Here is a 15,265-nt window from a genome sequence, read left to right as displayed (position 1 = left end):
GCATATCATACTGTACCACCTGCATGAACATACTGTTCCACCTCCATAACATACTTTACCATCTGCATAACATACTGTACCACCTGCATAACATACTGTACAACCTGAATAACATACTGAACCACTTGCATTAAATAATGATCCACCTGCATAACATACTGATCCACCTGCATAACACACCGTACAACCTGCATAGCATACTGTACCACCTGCATGAACATATTGTTCGACCTCCATAACATACTGTACAGCCTGCATATCATACTGTACCACCTGCAAAACATACTGAACCACCTACATAACATACTGTACTACTTTCACAACATACTGAACCACCTGCATGAACATACTGAACCACCTGCATAACATACTGAACCACCTGCTTAACATACTTTACCACATGCATAAAATACTGAACCACCTGCATAACATACTGTACAACCTGCATAACATACTGAACCACCTGCATGAACATACTGAACCACCTGCATAACATACTGAACCACCTGCTTAACGTACTTTACCACATGCATAAAATAATTAAACCACCTGCATACCATACTGTACCACCTGCATAACATACTGTACAACCTGCATAACATACTGTACCACCTGCATTACATACTGTACCACCTGCATGAACATACTGTTCCACCTCCATAACATACTTTACCATCTGCATAACATACTGAAATATCTGTATAGCATACTGAACTACCTGCATCACATACTGTACCACCTGCATAAACTACTGAACCACCTGCATATCATACTGTACCACCTGCATGAACACACTGTTCCACCTCCATAACATACTTTACCATCTGCATAACATACTGATCCACCTGCATAACACACTGCACAACCTGCATAACATACTGAACCACCTGCATAACACACTGTACAACCTGCATAACATAGTGAACCACCTGCATAACATACTGAACCAACTGCATAACATACTGTACCACCTGCATAACATATTGTAATACCTGCATGACATACTGAACCACCTGTATAACATTCAGAACCACCTACATAACATACTTTACCACCTGCATAACATACTGTACCACCTGCATAACATACGGTACCACCTGCATAACATACTGTACCACCTGCATGAACATAATGTTCCACCTCCATAACATACTGATCCACCTGCATAACATACTGTACCACCTGCATGAACATAATGTTCCACCTCCATAACATACTGTACCACCTGCAAAACATACTGAACCACCTACATAACATACTGTACTACCTTCACAACATACTGAACCACCAGCATAACATACTGAACCACCTGCATCACATACTGAACCACCTGCATAGCATACTGAACCACCTGCAAAACATACCGATCAACCTGCATGAACATACTTTACCACCTGCATAACATACTGTACCATTGGCAATAACATACTGTACCACCTGCATACCATACAGTACCACCTATATAACATACTTAACCACCTGCATGAACATACTGAACCACCTGCATAACATACTGAACCACCTGCTTAACATACTTTACCACCTGCATAACATACTGAACCACCTGCATACCATACTGTACCACCTGCATAAGATACTGTACCACCAGCATAACATACTGAACCACCTTCATAACATACTGAACCACCTGCATTACATACTGTACCACCTGCATAACATACTGAACGATATGTATAGCATACTGAACCACCTGCATCAATACTTTACCATCAGCATCACATACTGTACCACCTGCATAACCTACTGAACCACCTGCATAACATACTGTACCACCAGCATAACATATTGTACCACCTGCATAACATACTGAACCACCTACATAAAATACTGTACCACCTGCATAACATACTGAACCACCTGCATAGCATACTGAACCACCTGCATAACATACTGTACACCCTGCATAACATACTGAACCACCTGCATAACATATTGTACTACCTGCATAACATACTGAACCACCTGCATAACATATTGTACTACCTGCATAACATACTGAACCACCTGTATAACATTCAGAACCACCCGCATAACATACTTTACCACCTGCATTACATACTGTACCACCTGCATAACATACTGAAACATCAGTATAGCATACTGAACTACCTGCATCACATACTGTACCACCTGCATAAACTACTGAACCAACTGGATATCATACTGTACCACCTGCATGAACATACTGTTCCACCTCCATAACATACTTTACCATCTGCATAACATACTGTACCACCTGCATAACATACTGTACAACCTGAATAACATACTCAACCACCTGCATGAAATAGTGATCCACCTGCATAACATACTGATCCACCTGCATAACACACCGTACAACCTGCATAGCATACTGTACCACCTGCATGAACATATTGTTCCACCTCCATAACATACTGTACAGCCTGCATATCATACTGTTCCACCTGCAAAACATACTGAACCACCTACATAACATACTGTACTACTTTCACAACATACTGAACCACCTGCATGAACATACTGAACCACCTGCATAACATACTGAACCACCTGCTTAACATACTTTACCACATGCATAAAATATTGAACCACCTGCATAACATACTGTACAACCTGCATAACATACTGAACCACCTGCATGAACATACTGAACCACCTGCATAACATACTGAACCACCTGCTTAACATACTTTACCACATGCATAAAATAATTAAATCACCTGCATAACATACTGTACCACCTGCATAACATACTGTACAACCTGCATAACATACTGTACCACCTGCATTACATACTGTACCACCTGCATAACATACTGAAATATCTGTATAGCATACTGAACTACCTGCATCACATACTGTACCACCTGCATAAACTACTGAACCACCTGCATATCATACTGTACCACCTGCATGAACATACTGTTCCACCTCCATAACATACTTTACCATCTGCATAACATACTGATCCACCTGCATAACACACTGTACAACCTGCATAACATACTGAACCACTTGCATAACACACTGTACAACCTGCATAACATACTGAACCACCTGCATAACATACTGAACCAACTGCATAACATACTGTACCACCTGCATAACATATTGTACTACCTGCATGACATACTGAACCACCTGTATAACATTCAGAACCACCTACATAACATACTTTACCACCTGCATAACATACTGTACCACCTGCATAACATACGGTACCACCTGCATAACATACTGTACCACCTGCATGAACATAATGTTCCACCTCCATAACATACTGATCCACCTGCATAACATACTGTACCACCTGCATGAACATAATGTTCCACCTCCATAACATACTGTACCACCTGCAAAACATACTGAACCACCTACATAACATACTGTACTACCTTCACAACATACTGAACCACCAGCATAACATACTGAACCACCTGCATCACATACTGAACCACCTGCATAGCATACTGAACCACCTGCAAAACATACCGATCAACCTGCATGAACATACTTTACCACCTGCATAACATACTGTACCATCGGCAATAACATACTGTACCACCTGCATACCATACAGTACCACCTACATAACATACTTAACCACCTGCATGAACATACTTTACCACCTGCATAACATACTGAACCACCTGCTTAACATACTTTACCACCTGCATAACATACTGAACCACCTGCATACCATACTGTACCACCTGCATAAGATACTGTACCACCAGCATAACATAAGAACCACCTTCATAACATACTGAACCACCTGCATTACATACTGTACCACCTGCATAACATACTGAACGATATGTATAGCATACTGAACCACCTGCATCAATACTTTACCATCAGCATCACATACTGTACCACCTGCATAACCTACTGAACCACCTGCATAACATACTGTACCACCAGCATAACATATTGTACCACCTGCATAACATACTGAACCACCTACATCACATACTGTACCACCTGCATAACATACTGAACCACCTGCATAGCATACTGAACCACCTGCATAACATACTGTACACCCTGCATAACATACTGAACCACCTGCATAACATATTGTACTACCTGCATAACATACTGAACCACCTGCATAACATATTGTACTACCTGCATAACATACTGAACCACCTGTATAACATTCAGAACCACCCGCATAACATACTTTACCACCTGCATTACATACTGTACCACCTGCATAACATACTGAAACATCTGTATAGCATACTGAACTACCTGCATCACATACTGTACCACCTGCATAAACTACTGAACCAACTACATATCATACTGTACCACCTGCATGAACATACTGTTCCACCTCCATAACATACTTTACCATCTGCATAACATACTGTACCACCTGCATAACATACTGTACAACCTGAATAACATACTGAACCACCTGCATGAAATAATGATCCACCTGCATAACATACTGATCCACCTGCATAACACACCGTACAACCTGCATAGCATACTGTACCACCTGCATGAACATATTGTTCCACCTCCATAACATACTGTACAGCCTGCATATCATACTGTACCACCTGCAAAACATACTGAACCACCTACATAACATACTGTACTACTTTCACAACATACTGAACCACCTGCATGAACATACTGAACCACCTGCATAACATACTGAACCACCTGCTTAACATACTTTACCACATGCATAAAATACTGAACCACCTGCATAACATACTGTACAACCTGCATAACATACTGAACCACCTGCATGAACATACTGAACCACCTGCATAACATACTGAACCACCTGCTTAACATACTTTACCACATGCATAAAATAATTAAACCACCTGCATAACATACTGTACCACCTGCATAACATACTGAACCACCTGCTTAACATACTTTACCACCTGCATAACATACTGAACCACCTGCATACCATACTGTACCACCTGCATAAGATACTGTACCACCAGCATAACATAAGAACCACCTTCATAACATACTGAACCACCTGCATTACATACTGTACCACCTGCATAACATACTGAAATATCTGTATAGCATACTGAACTACCTGCATCACTTACTGTACCACCTGCATAAACTACTGAACCACCTGCATATCATACTGTACCACCTGCATGAACATACTGTTCCACCTCCATAACATACTTTACCATCTGCATAACATACTGATCCACCTGCATAACACACTGTACAACCTGCATAACATACTGAACCACCTGCATAACACACTGTACAACCTGCATAACATACTGAACCACCTGCATAACATACTGAACCAACTGCATAACATACTGTACCACCTGCATAACATATTGTACTACCTGCATGACATACTGAACCACCTGTATAACATTCAGAACCACCTACATAACATACTTTACCACCTGCATAACATACTGTACCACCTGCATAACATACGGTACCACCTGCATAACATACTGTACCACCTGCATGAACATAATTTTCCACCTCCATAACATACTGATCCACCTGCATAACATACTGTACCACCTGCATGAACATAATGTTCCACCTCCATAACATACTGTACCACCTGCAAAACATACTGAACCACCTACATAACATACTGTACTACCTTCACAACATACTGAACCACCAGCATAACATACTGAACCACCTGCATCACATACTGAACCACCTGCATAGCATACTGAACCACCTGCAAAACATACCGATCAACCTGCATGAACATACTTTACCACCTGCATACCATACAGTACCACCTACATAACATACTTAACCACCTGCATGAACATACTGAACCACCTGCATAACATACTGAACCACCTGCTTAACATACTTTACCACCTGCATAACATACTGAACCACCTGCATACCATACTGTACCACCTGCATAAGATACTGTACCACCAGCATAACATACTGAACCACCTTCATAACATACTGAACCACCTGCATTACATACTGTACCACCTGCATAACATACTGAACGATATGTATAGCATACTGAACCACCTGCATCAATACTTTACCATCAGCATCACATACTGTACCACCTGCATAACCTACTGAACCACCTGCATAACATACTGTACCACCTGCATAACCTACTGAACCACCTGCATAACATACTGTTCCACCTCCATAACCTACTTTACCACCTCCATATCATACTGTACCACCTGCATAACATACTTTAACATCGGCATAACATACTGTACCACCTGCATAACATACTGTACCACCTGCATAACATACTGTTCCACCTCCATTACATACTTTACCACCTGCATAACATACTGTACCACCTGCATAACATACTGTACCACCAGCATAACATACTTTACCACCTGCATAACATACTGTACCATCTGCATAACATACTGTTCCACCTCCATAACATACTTTACCACCTCCATAACATACTGAACCACCTGCATAAAATACCGTTCAACCTGCATAACATACTGAACCACCTGCATGAAATCCTGATCCACCTTCTTAACATACTGATCCACCTCCATTACATACTTTACCACCTGCATAACATACTGTACCACCTGCATAACATACTTTAACATCGGCATAACATACTGTACCACCTGCATAACATACTGTACCACCTGCATAACATACTGTTCCACCTCCATTACATACTTTACCACCTGCATAACATACTGTACCACCTGCATAACATACTGTACCACCAGCATAACATACTTTACCACCTGCATAACATACTGAATCACCTGCATAACATACTGAACCACCTGCATAACATACTGAACCACCAGCATAACATACTGAACCACATGCATCACATACTGAACCACCTGCATAGCATACTGAACCACCTGCATAACAAACTGAACCACTTGCATGAACATACTGTACCACCTGCATAACATACTGTAACATCGGCATAACATACTGTACCACCTGCATAACATACTGAACCACCTGCATAACACACTGTACAACCTGCATAACATACTGAACCACCTGCATAACATACTGTACCACCTGCATTACATACTGAACCCCCTGCATAACATACTGAACCACCTGCATAACATACTGTACCACCTGCATTACATACTGAACCACCTGCATAACATACTGAACAAACTGCATAACACACTTTTCAACCTGCATAACGTACTGAACCACCTGCATAACCTAAACTGGGACATGCTTAACACCCCAGCCATTCTACAATCCAAGCTTGATGCCCTCAATCTCACACAAATTATTAATGAACCCACCAGGTACAACCCCAAAGCCGCAAACACTGGCACCCTCATAGATATCATCCTAACCAATGTGCCCTCTAATTACACCTCTGCTGTTTTCAACCAAGATCTCAGCGATCACTGCCTCATTGCCTGCACCCGTAATGGGTCAGCGGTCAAACGACCTCCACTCATCACTGTCAAACGCTCCCTGAAACATTTCAACGAGCAAGCCTTTCTAATCGACCTGGCCCTGGTATCCTGGAAGGATATTGACCTCATCCCGTCAGTAGAGGATGCCTGGTTATTTTTTTAAAATGCCTTCCTCTCCATCTTAAATAAGCATGCCCCTTTCAAGAAATTTAGAACCAGGAACAGATATAGCCCTTGGTTCTCCCCAGACCTGACTGCCCTTAACCAACACAAAAATATCCTGTGGCGTTCTGCATTAGCATCGAACTGCCCCCGCGATATGCAACTTTTTAGGGAAGTTAGAAACCAATACACACAGGCAGTTAGAAACGCCAAGGCTAGCTTTTTCAAACAGAAATTTGCTTCGTGCAACTCCAACTCTAAAAAGTTCTGGGACATTGTAAAGTCCATGGAGAATAAGAACACCTCCTCCCAACTGCCCACTGCACTGAGGATAGGAAACTCTGTCACCACCGATAAGCCCACTATAATTGAGAATTTCAATAAGCATTTTTCTACGGCTGGCCATGCTTTCCACCTAACTACCCCTACTGCATTCAACAGCACTGCACCCCCCACAGCTACTCGCCCAAGCCTCCCCCATTTCTCCTTCTCCCAAATCCATTCAGCTGATGTTCTGAAAGAGCTGCAAAATCTGGACCCCTACAAATCAGCTGGGCTTGACAATCTGGACCCTTTCTTTCTAAAATTATCTGCCGAAATTATTGCAACCCCTATTACTAGCCTGTTCAACCTCTCTTTCGTGTCGTCTGAGATTCCCATAGATTGGAAAGCAGCTGCTGTCATCCCCCTCTTCAAAGGAGGTGACACTCTTGACCCAAATTGCTACAGACCTATATCCATCCTACCCTGCCTTTCTAAGGTCTTCGAAAGCCAAGTCAACAAACAGATTACCGACTATTTTGAATCCCACCGCACCCTCTCCGCTATGCAATCTGGTTTCAGAGCTGGTCATGGGTGCACCTCAGCCACGCTCAAGGTCCTAAACGACATCGTAACCGCCATCGATAAGAAACATTACTGTGCTGCCGTATTCATTGACCTGGCCAAAGCTTTTGACTCTGTTAATCACCACATCCTCATCGGCAGACTTAGTAGCCTTGGTTTCTCAAACGATTGCGTCGCCTGGTTCACCAACTACTTCTCTGACAGAGTTCAGTGTGTCAAATCGGAGGGCCTACTGTCTGGACCTCTGGCAGTCTCTATGGGGGTACCACAGGGTTCAATTCTTGGGCCAACTCTTTTCTCTGTATACATAAATGATGTCGCTCTTGCTGCTGGTGAATCTCTGATCCACCTCTACGCAGACGACACCATTCTGTATACTTCTGGCCCTTCTTTGGACACTGTGTTAACAACCCTCCAGACGAGCTTCAATGCCATTCAACTCTCCTTCCGTGGTCGCCAACTGCTCCTAAACACAAGTAAAACTAAATGCATGCTCTTCAACCGATCGCTGCCTGCACCTGCCCGCCCATCCAGCATAACTTCTCTGGACGGTTCTAACTTAGAATTTGTGGACAACTACAAATACCTAGGTGTCTGGTTAGACTGTAAACTCTCCTTCCAGACTCACATCAATCATCTCCAATCCAAAGTGAAATCTAGAATTGGCTTCCTATTTCGCAACAAAGCATCCTTCACTCATGCTGCCAAACATACCCTCGTAAAACTGACCATCCTACCAATCCTCGACTTCGGCGATGTCATTTACAAAATAGCCTCCAATACCCTACTCAACAAGCTGGATGCAGTCTATCACAGTGCCATCCGTTTTGTCACCAAAGCCCCATATACAACCCACCACTGCGACCTGTATGCTCTCGTTGGCTGGCCTTCACTTCATAATCGTCGCCAAACACATTGGCTCCAGGTCATCTACAAGACCCTGCTAGGTAAAGTCCCCCCTTATCTCCGCTCACTGGTCACCATAGCAGCACCCACCTGTAGCACGCGCTCCAGCAGGTATATCTCTCTGGTCACCCCTAAAGCCAACTCCTCCTTTGGTCGTCTCTCCTTCCAGTTCTCAGCTGCCAATGACTGGAACGAACTACAAAAATCTCTAAAACTGGAAACACTTATCTCCCTCACTAGCTTTAAGCACCAGCTGTCAGAGCAGCTCACAGATCTCTGCACCTGTACATAGCCCATCTTTAATTGAGCCCAAACTACTACCTTTTCCCCTACTGTATTTATTTATTTTATTTATTTTGCTCCTTTGCACCATATTATTTATATTTTAACTTTTAACTTTCTTCAAACTACAAATCTACCATTCCAGTGTTTTTCTTGCCATACTTTATTTACTTTGCCACCATGGCATTTTTTTGCCTTTACCTCCATTATCTCACATCATTTGCTCACATTGTATATAGTCTTATTTTTTTCTACTGCATCATTGATTGTATGTTGTTTTACTCCATGTGTAACTCTGTGTTTTTGTATGTTGTCGAACTGCTTTGCTTTATCTTGGCCAGGTCGCAATTGTAAATGAGAACTTGTTCTCAACTTGCCTACCTGGTTAAATAAAGGTGAAATAAAATAAAAAAATAAAATAAAAAATAACATACTGAACCACCTGCATAACACACTGTACACCTGCATAACATACTGAACCACCTGCATAACATACTGAACCACCTGCATAAAATACTTAACCACCTGCATCACATACTGTACCACCTGCAAAACATACTGAACCACCTGCATAACATATTGTACTACCTGCATAACATACTGAACCACCTACATAGTGTACTGTACCACCTGCATCACATACTGTACCACCTGCATAACATACTTAACCACATGCATAACATACTTAACCACATGCATAACATACTGTACCACCTGCATAACATACTGTACCACCTGCAAAACATACTGAACCACCTGCATAACATATTGTACTACCTGCATAACATACTGAACCACTTGCATGAACATAATGTACCACCAGCAAAACATACTGAACCACCTGCATAACATATTGTACTACCTTCACAACATACTGAACCACCAGCATAACATACTGAACCACCTGCATCACATACTGAACCACCTGCATAACATACTGAACCACCTGCATCACATACTGAACCACCTGCATAGCATACTTGTCCACCTGCATACATCCCGAACCACCTGCATGAACATACACTATCACCTGCATAACATACTGTACCATCGGCATAACATACTGTACCATCTGAATAACATACAGTACCACCTGCATAACATGCTGTACCACCTGCATAACATACTGTACCACCTGCAAAACATACTGAACCAAATGAATGAACATACTGTACACCTGCATAACATACTGAACCACCTGCATAACATACTGTACACCTGCATAACATACTGAACCTCCTGCATGACATACTGTACCACCTGCAAAACGTACTGAACCACCTGCATAACACACTGAACCACCTGCATAACATACTGTACCACCTGCATAGCATACCGTAACACCTGCATAGCATACTGTACCACCTGCATAGCATACTGTACCACCTGCATAACATACTGTACCACCTGCATAGCATACTGTACCACCTGCATAACATACTTTACCACCTGCATAACATACTGTACCACCTGCATAACATACTGTTCAACCTGCATAACATACTGAACCACCTGCATAACATACTTAATCACCTGCATGAAATACTGATCCACCTGCTTAACATACTGATCCACCTGCATGAACATACTGAAACACCTGCATAACATACTGAACCACCTGCATAACATACTGATCCACCTGCATGAAATACTGATCCACCTGCTTAACATACTGATCCACCTGCATGAACATACTGAACCACCTGCATAACATACTGAACCACCTGCATAACATATTTTACCACCTGCATAACATACAGTACCACCTGAAAATCATACTGAACCACCTGCATAACATACTGAACCACCAGCATAACATACTGAACCACATGCATCACATACTGAACCACCTGCGTAGCATACTGAACCACCTGCATAACATACTGAACTACTTGCATGAACATACTGAACCACCTGCATAATATACTGTACCACCTGCATAACATACTGTACCACCTGCATTACATACTGTAACATCGGCATAACATACTGAACCACCTGCATAACATGCGGAACCACCTGCATAACATATTGATCCACCTGCATAACATACTTAACCACCTGCATAACATACTGAACCATCTGCATAACATACTGTACCACCTGCATCACATACTGTACCACCTGCAAAACATACTGAACCATCTGCGTTTCATACTGTACCACCTGCATCACATACTGAACCACCTGCATAATATATTCAACCACCTGCATAACATACTGTACCACCAGCATAACATACTGAACCACCTGCATAACATACTGAACCACCTGCATAACATACAGAACCCCCTGCATAACATACTGTACCACCTGCATAACATACTGAACCACCTGCATAACATACTGAACCACCTGCATAACATACAGAACCACCTGCATAACATACTGTACCACCTGCATAACATACTGTACCACCTGCATAACATACTGTACCACCACATAACATACTGAACCACCTGCATAACATACTGTTCCACCTGTATAACATACTGTACATGTTTTGGAATTTTTTGGGGGGCAGTCTTGTTAAAATAGTCCTATCAAGTCAAATCTAAATCAACATTTATGATTTTATACAGCACTGTAGTCAGAGTTTTAGTTGGAGCTCATTCGCTGCAGATGTGGCTCTAAAAGCTATTTGTGGCTGAGAATGGGCAGAGGAAAGAAAATGTCAAGGTTTTCTGAGGACTCGGATTGGAAAGTCCACTTCAAGGGCCCCAATGTTATCTATAATCCACCAGACAGGATTACATTGCTCAGTCTAATTTGGTCAGAAGTTAAATATTATTAGGTGCAATTATTACAGGTTTATTTACTGTTCATTTGAATTAGATAAACAACACCAAAAGACCAATATTATATATATACAGTATATACGGTATATATATGTGTTGTCAGATGGACAGCCAAACAAACAATACATATTTTCTAGCCTACACTGTGTACTATTGATGAAGTCTGTAGTAGATACATGTCTTGTTTTGCCATTTTCCTGGCTGGCCCCATACTGCGTGATTGAGTAATTTGTTTTATTTCCTTTTCAATTCCCTGCTGCCCTTGCCTCATCCTGTGCTAAGCAGCATCAAAGAGAGAAAGGCCAAGACAATCACTCATTTGTTTCCCACCATATCCTCCAGCCAGCCAGGAGAAAACTGCACCTTCTGTAGTAGTAGACCTGTCAGGTTCTTGTCTTATATAAGCATGTCTCCGTGGCTTGAGGACCAGCGAATGCCATTTGAGGGGAGTGCCAATTGTTGATTGTGAGTCTGCTGCTGTAAAAGGTCCAAGGACAGGAGGAGGAATGGGATAGGATGGGTAAAGGTCATTCCCTGGTGGTTTGGCCAGATGGGTATATTTACACACTACCCACAGCAGTCTGTCTATGAAGCCTTGAGAAATGACACTTGTCAGAGTCTCTCTTACTAGCCTCCTCTGGGCTCAATAATAATTGCTTTGTCACAGGAAGAGTAACCAATGGTCTCCCAAACATGCCTAGAGGGTTCCTGGCCCTCCAGACTGATCACGAAATTGAATATAAAGCTTCCATGCAGCTCCCAGACAGGAGGATTGGGTGTGTCTGTGTCTGAGACCAGGCTGAGACATACTGTACATGATGGATATGTTATGAGGGATCCGTGTGTTTATATCCAAAGATTTGTCAGCAAATCAAATCCAGTGTAGGATAGAGCTCCTAATAACAATTTGAATGGGCCAAGACCTTGTATTACACAGTCTGACCTAAAGGAGACCCACTGAGCATAGACGTCAGTTTAAAGTCTAGTTTTGACATACATTTGGTTGAGTAGTCAACAGATGTGAATTCAAGAAAAAATGTCACGTCATTGGATTTAGGTTAAAGGGTGGGTGAAAAAAAGCCGGAATGTCCTTACGTTGAAGACTTTTTGCAAATCCAATCAGTTTTCCACGTTGATTCAACGTCATCACATTCATTTTATGGGTTGAAATGATGTGGAAAAAACATTGATTCAACCAGTTTCTGCCCAGTGGGGATGTCATCCTTTTGATATTGGTTTTAAATAATACACAAATTACAAGGCTTACTATGGAGGATCAGTGTCTGCAATGTTTTGATGCAATAAGATCAAGCTCACGCTTTCTCAGTGTTGGTTTTGAGGATGTGGTACAGCAATTTGCTAGGGAATACTGACCTCTGCTGGATGCCTTTGGAATTGATATCTGGAATCATTTGGACCTCAAAGAAGCATTGTGCTGGTCTACTCAGACAGGACTAGCTTTGAGGTCAATGAAAAACATCTGCTACTGGTAATTGTATATGTACAACACTGACATAATGACATTCAGGACAGTAGCAGCAGCAGTAGCAACAGAAGAATCAGCCTAAGGAGCAAATTGAATTTCATCTAACACAATCATTGGACAGATTACACCAATCTACTCTAATGCACCACAGTCACATCCTTTATTCAAAACATGCCCCATCTTGAGAGTGGCTCTTTCATGTCCCATGGCATTTGACAAGGGCATCAAAGTCAGGAAAACCAAATAACTTTGCAATGCTCTTACATGGTTCCCCACCTTGCAAGAGGAGCAGTCCTCAATGACTGCTTATCCTCAGGGAATCCTTAATTAACTTGGATTTCTGGTTTGTTATATAAAAAATGTCCTTCTTAAATATAGGTGGTCTTGATTTGCCAGTTTTGAGAGAGGGCGGATGGCTACTATCTCATACTGTTGTTATACACTGCTCAAAAAAATAAAGGGAACACTAAAATAACACATCCTAGATCTGAATGAAAGAAATAATCTTATTAAATACTTTTTTCTTTACATAGTTGAATGTGTTGACAACAAAATCACACAAAAATAATCAATGGAAATACAATTTATCAACCCATGGAGGTCTGGATTTGGAGTCACACTCAAAATGAAAGTGGAAAACCACACTACAGGCTGATCCAACTTTGATGTAATGTCCTTAAAACAAGTCAAAATGAGGCTCAGTAGTGTGTGTGGCCTCCACGTGCCTGTATGACCTCCCTACAACGCCTGGGCATGCTCCTGATGAGGTGGCGAATGGTCTCCTGAGGGATCTCCTCCCAGACCTGGACTAAAGCATCCGCCAACTCCTGGACAGTCTGTGGTGCAACGTGGCGTTGGTGGATGGAGCGAGACATGATGTCCCAGATGTGCTCAATTGGATTCAGGTCTGGGGAACGGGTGGGCCAGTCCATAGCATCAATGCCTTCCTCTTGCAGGAACTGCTGACACACTCCAGCCACATGAGGTCTAGCATTGTCTTGCATTAGGAGGAACCCAGGGCCAACCGCACCAGCATATGGTCTCACAAGGGGTCTGAGGATCTCATCTCGGTACCTAATGGCAGTCAGGCTACCTCTGGCGAGCACATGGAGGGCTGTGCGGCCCCCCAAAGAAATGCCACCCCACACCATGACTGACCCACCGCCAAACCGGTCATGCTGGAGGATGTTGCAGGCAGCTGAACATTCTCCACGGTGTCTCCAGACAATGTCACATCTGTCATGTGCTCGGTGTGAACCTGCTTTCATTTGTGAAGAGCACAGGGCACCAGTGGCGAATATGCCAATCTTGGTGTTCTCTGGCAAATGCCAAACGTCCTGCACGGTGTTGGGCTGTAAGCACAACCCCCACCTGTGGACATC

Source organism: Salmo trutta, chromosome 35 (assembly GCF_901001165.1).
Source record: "Salmo trutta chromosome 35, fSalTru1.1, whole genome shotgun sequence".
Lineage (NCBI taxonomy): Eukaryota > Metazoa > Chordata > Actinopteri > Salmoniformes > Salmonidae > Salmo > Salmo trutta.
This window is presented reverse-complemented; position numbering follows the sequence as displayed.